Source organism: Haliaeetus albicilla, chromosome 21 (genome assembly GCF_947461875.1).
Source record: "Haliaeetus albicilla chromosome 21, bHalAlb1.1, whole genome shotgun sequence".
NCBI classification, from domain to species: domain Eukaryota; kingdom Metazoa; phylum Chordata; class Aves; order Accipitriformes; family Accipitridae; genus Haliaeetus; species Haliaeetus albicilla.
The window spans coordinates 12,638,948-12,645,215 of NC_091503.1; positions in this window are offsets into that span (position 1 = coordinate 12,638,948).

Consider the following 6,268-nt stretch of genomic DNA (forward strand, 5'->3'; position numbering starts at 1 on the left):
TCGGAACTGCGCCTTTGTATTTGGGGTAGAAAAAGGCGTATTGCTGCCGTTCCCTGTTAATCGAGAACGGCGAGGGCTCCCCCTCGTGTTACCGCAGGACAGGATCAGAATTGCTGCACCTTCACCCTGGGAGAGGGTGCCACTGGAAGGAGGGCATCTTGCACCCTTGTGCACGCCATCGCGTGAAACCCTGCAGGAACACCAGTGGTCCGGAGAAGCCTGCCTTCAGCCGAAAAAACAGCAGCCAGGCAGCAACGCAGACATAGCAGGCAGCCGCTCCGTACAGGCCAAGGGCTCTCGCGCGCGTTGAAGCCTCCCGAGTCTTGGAAGCGATCGCTGCGAGTCTAAACAAGGACGCGAGGGCTGAGGGAGCCGGGGAAGCGAGACCTGCTACTGCTCAGTAGAGCATCTGCAATGCTGCCAGGTAAGAAGATGGTCTTAGCGAGCGCTCAAGTAGTCTTAGCGAACGGGCAATGAGGTCTTGGTCAGAGCGTGCCTTATTTATTTGGACCAATAAATTGCCTAATCTTCACCGTCAGAGCTGGTCCACAGCAGTGTAAAAATCTGAATCTCCTTTAAGTTACTCAGGGACATAGGACATCTTGCTGGGGAGTTGTTTTTGCAATCTGAAGGAAGGAAAACACTCCCTTTACTGTTTGTGCCCCCCCCCCTATGGTGACTAGGAATGCTAGCTAATCTCCGCTTAGAAAGTCTTAAACTCATTTTCTGTCACCAGCTCTTTCAGCATCCCATGGCTTCCATCGTCCTGTGCTGAGAATCCTGCCCTAAAATACTGAGGGTTTGGAAGTCACTGTGGTGGGTCCTTCACGCTTGTAGATATGGGCTTGCTGTGGTGTGGGCGAGAAGTGGTGTGGGTGTGCAGATGATAGTACAAAGCTATGCTTAAATCTATAAATCTGGGTATGGTGGGAAGCATATGAGTAATGTATGTGCAATGCATATAGTGTCTTCACAGCTGATGAAATTCCAATTTTCACTAAGCAGCTGGGCAAATTCAAGCCCCCTTTTTTCCTCCTGCACTTCCATTATCCATATTTATCTTAGACGTCAGTACAGGATAACAAAAATTCAAGGTTTTCATACACCTATAAATGCCTAAACACCTCCGTTTTACAGTTTCTTTTGTACTATTGAAAGCAATATATCCAAACCATAGCTGCCTTTTCTAAAGTCCGTTTAAGACATACGGTCCTTACCTGTGTGCATCTGTCTCATGAGCCTTTCTACATCCTTCTGAAAAATTAATTGCCTGTAAAACACATGCATGCATTTCCCTCACTTGAGCTCTTCAACGTAGCCTGAGAGTTTTGGGAAGTGCAGTAGCAGGTGCAGGTCTGTGTGCGACCGGCATCGGTGGAAATCAATAGTCCATTTGTAGTAACGAAGGGCATCCTGTGACTTGTCTGTTTTGCACTGTCACACACCAAAACCAATTACATCAAATGCCCTGTCAACCCGTGGAGCTTGCAAGGAGTCTCATGTTTTATTTATGACAGGTGATGGTGAGCATCTGTGACACTTCTTACGCTGTGCTGGCATTAAGCTCCCGCAGTACACCGAATGCCACCTTTTCTTGGAGATGGATGGTGTGAAAGAGATGAGTAACAACAAATGTCACGGCTGCCATAAACAATGCAGTCAACAATGCTGTCATAGTCCCCTTCAATAACTTACCTGAGTCTTGAAAAACGAAAGGAGAACCCGAGTTCTGCAAATGTAATTGAGAGATGGGAGTTACCCAAGGTCTGTTGTGTGTCTATAGCTTTACTTAATTTATGGTCAATGTAAGTTGTGGTGGAAAACTACCAGAAGAGTAACTTTACTGAAGATAAATCTGCACTGGGAGTAAAATACATGGATTATGAAGAAACAATTTCCATTCAGACTGTTCTTTGGTACTCTAATCCCTGTATGTATTCCCGTCACTTTAAAGCAGTTTCTCATGTAAACTGAGATCCCAGCTTTTCTTAACGCTAAGCCTTGAATTCAGTTTCTGCTGCTGCACAACTGGTGTCCCTAGTTGTTTCTCCATATCAGATACACTCAAACTCTTCTAAAGAACTAGTGGAAAGAGCTTTAATTGTGATAAAATTTAATATATTCTAGGAATGTTTTCTTAAACTCGTTAAGAACATAGGAAAACTTGTTGTTTGTACTTACCTGAAAATTTCCTTTCAAGGTCTCTCCTCCTTACAGCTGGTCAGCAGCAGGAAGGCAATGCCCTAACACATGCAGATCTTCCAGCAGTGCCTGATTTACAGTTCCAGATAACTGTATTATTTAGTAAATGTAAAGGTTATGGTAAGCCTATTTGGAAGAGTAAATGTCCTCTCTCATCTCCAGTCTCACCTCCCACAATTTTGACTTTTACATTGAAACAAGGTGCCTGTGTCTTTGGATGCTGATTTGCTCTGTTCTGGACAAGATCTCCCCCAGACTGAACTACTTTTATGAACTATTACTTGAACAAAGGAGATGTTCAGGAAAATGGGTGCTCAAAGGTACACAATCCAGCATGATGAAATTTTAATGGCAGTTTACTCAGTGGTGGGATGCAGAATCAGAGGGGTGGATTTTTTTCTTTTTTTTTCTTTTTTTTTTTTTTTGTTTGTTGTATTTTTTTAATATAGTTACCCTAAATATCTTATGCCCTTTGTTTCCCCTTCCAGATTAGGGCATGAAGACACGTTTTGTGGGTTTTTTTCAAAGAGAGATTGTTTTTCTCCAAGGCTCTTCTGTGGGGAGGGGGTCCCTTTGTGGATAGTTAATGGCTGGGGAGCTCAGCTGGAGATTTTGCTTTCAGACTGACTAAAGCTGTTTGCTCCCGCGTTGAAGGAGACAGGTGCAAATTGATGGTTTAAATCCAAAGGGGCTGGCTGGGAGTCTGGCAGGTAACTCTGAGATAAATGAGCTACTGGGCTCACCCCAGTACCTTGCACCTGTGACCCATCATCTGCAGTGGGGCTTTTCTCTGGTCAGGCAGCTCCAGTTCACCCTGCAACCTGCCTCCATTTCCTAGCATCTCCAGGGATGGTGGCCGTTTTATTCCTCTTTTTGAAGGTTCAGAAGCGGCTTGGCGTGCCAGGAGGCTTCTTACTGCACCAGTGGTGGGGCCCCCAAGGCTTTTAGGTTGAGAGAGGCCATACCGTCCACCCACGAGACAACCTCTCAGGGAAGCACAGATTTGACCCTTGCGGTCACTGTCTCCCTCGCAGCAGGTGACAGGCTGATGGTGGTCACAGCAGGCAACCTGGATACACCCTGAGGATCCCTCTCACCAAAGAGGGACCGAAGGTGATGACTGCGGGCAGTCCTTTGGCTGCAGGTGAAAGTGGGTTGTGAGGGGCTGCTTCAAAGAAACAGGCGAGTTTATTTTCAGTGCTGACCCTGAAGGTTGCACGCATGGGGCGGGCAGCAGGGAAAGGCTAAAAGAAATGGTAGGGCTGATAGGAGCCATTTGCCACGCCCTTATTTACTGGTCCAAAAGCAGATTATCGTCCCCTACTAACTGGCAGTCCCTGCGCAGAGGTAACAGTGGGGCACAGCCATCTGCAGCAGAAGGTGGGAAGGCTAATCTGCCCTGGAGGGCAGGACCACCTGCAGCGGCAGCTGGGGACGACAGCCTGTTGCAGCCTTAGTCATACGTCTGTGCCAGGAAATCCCTGCTCTTGTATTACACCTTCCCAGCTTGCACAGTAAAGATTTTCAAGTTGGCTACGGGGTGCCAAGCAGGGTCTTGTTACAGTCGGGAAGCAGGGTTATTGGGATTGCTCTGATGGTATAGGGCTTGCCCCTCACCCCAAAGGGAAGGAAAGCTCCTTCTTCCCTGCCCTAGTCCTCTGAGGAGCATTTCTGGGATTTTCCCCTCTCCTCTCCTACGCTTCCCTCCATGAAGGTGAGTGGAGGAAACGGCACTGATGTTTATTTCCTCTCGGTGATTATTTCCTAGTGATCTTTCTTCATGGTGGCAGGGAAGGAAACAAATTTGAGGCACAAAGCTTTCAAGAAGCTGGGAAATCACCAGGCTTTGGCTTTCTTTGTGGTCCCTCTGCTTGCAGTGCTTCAGGACCTCAGCAAGTTTGTGGATGACACCGAGCCGAGTGGTGCAGTTGGTATGCTTAAGGGAAGGGATGCCAGCCAGAGGGACCTGTCAGGGTCTCAAGGCTTCAGGATCGGGCCAATGTGAACCTCCCAAAGTTTCAACAAGGCCCAGCGCAAGGTCCCGCGCCTGGGTTGGGGCAATCACCAGTATCAGCCTAGACTAGGTGATGAAGGGATTGAGAGCAGCCCTGTGGAGAAGAACTTGGGGATACTGGTGGATGAAAAACTGGATGTGAGCTGGTAATGTGCGCTCACAGCCTAGAAGACCAACCGTATCCTGGGCTGCCTCAAAAGAAGCGCGGCCAGCAGGTCGGGGGAGGTGATTCTGCCCCTCTGCTCCGCTCTGGTGAGACCCCACCTGGAGTGCTGCGTTCAGCTCTGGGCCCCCCAGCATAAGAAGGACATGGACCTGTGGGAGCCACAAAAATGATCAGAGGGCTGAACACCTCTCCTATGAGGAAAGGCTGAGAGAGTTGGGGTTATTCAGCCTGGAGAAGGCTCTGGGGAGACCTCATTGCAGCCTTTCAGTATATAAGGAGGGCTGATAAGAAATACGGAGAGAGACTCTACCAGAGCCTGTAGTGACAGGACAAGGGGTAAGGGTTTTAAACTAAAAGAGGGTAGATTTAGATTAGATACAAGGAATAAACTTGAGGCTGCGGAGGTTAGAAATACAAGGGGATGGTGAGCACAGGGAGGCAGCTGGGTGAGGAGCTGCGAGAACGTGACTGGGACCGACTGGATGCTCGGGGCAGCGAGCGGGTGCCAGGAGTCTCCAACTCCACCTATAACTAGCACCTGTAACTAGCATTGACTCTCCTAGTAAAATGCGTAAAATTGCTCCTGTTAACAGGAAAGGGACCCAAAATGGTTAGACTGTGAGTGTCTGAGGGAGGAACACTACACCAATAGTCCACAGGGAAACTCTGCACCTTTTTTCTAAAGACTGAATTGCCTTGCAACAAATGAGGGCTTTACCACACACACAGGGAAAAAAGAGACAGAATCAGTGCTCACAGAGAACTGTTGCTATTGCACGGTGATGGCAGGCAAGCATTCAAAAATGAATGGGGCACAGTAAGAAGCCCTGAGATTAAAATTCATATTGCACACATATGAGTTAAGATTTATACATTCTTTTCTACAGCCTTCTCTAATCTTTCGCATGCGTCACTTCAAGGTGCTGCTTTTTGGTTTTTGTGTAAGTTAATAACAGTGTGTCATCATGTAACTAAGCCTGCGTTCAAAATGTGCAAGATGTAGAGGTAGCACAGGAACAAGCGTGCAGGCAGAAACGGCTAACAAGTGGTTAGCTGCGGCTTTAGCTGCGTGCCAGACATCCATGTAACAGACCTTCCCGCCGATTACAGCATACCAATGAAGGTCTGGGTTTGGGCAAAGACCTAGAAATCTAAGTCTTAATTTCATGACTCTATCACTACTGTGAGTCATGGCAAGTTTGGAAAAACTCTTCACTCCTGTCTATTCATAAGCATAATAATGCTATGAAGCTTGTTGATGTTCAAAGTGTTAGAGATGTTTAAGGTATTATATAAATGATAAATACTTACTGTAAAGGCTCATGTAATCACCTCTAATCAGAACCACAACATTTTCTTGTTTGGCTTTTATCACCTCAAACATAATCCTTTCAGATCTATGTGTGTGTGTGTATAAATATTTATATATGAAGTATACAATAAATAAGCTCTACTATGGTTCAAAAGAGCCTCATGTGGGCAATGACTCTGAGCCAGACAAGAGCACAGCCAGAATCAAAATTGTGTCTTCCCTCCTCTCAAGCTGACAAATCTTACGTACTTCAAGAGCAGCCTTTTTTTCTTGCTCCCTCATCTATGAAGACCAGTGATCTATTTCACCTGCCTCAAACAAAGGACTCTTGAAAGATGTTCTCTAAAATTTATTTTCTCAACCCTGGGGGTATACAATTACTGCTGTTCACTCATGCTTTCTATGTTTAGATACTGGAAGGACGCATGTACTTTCTCATTGTTACAGCATTCCCATGGAAAACTCCAGGGCAGCCAGCGTGTTCCTGACTCAGGCTCTGCCCACCACTGGCTGTGGAGTCAGCAAGCCAAACCTTGTTTAGGTGGTTCCAGAAGCAAGCAGTATCTTTACTAAG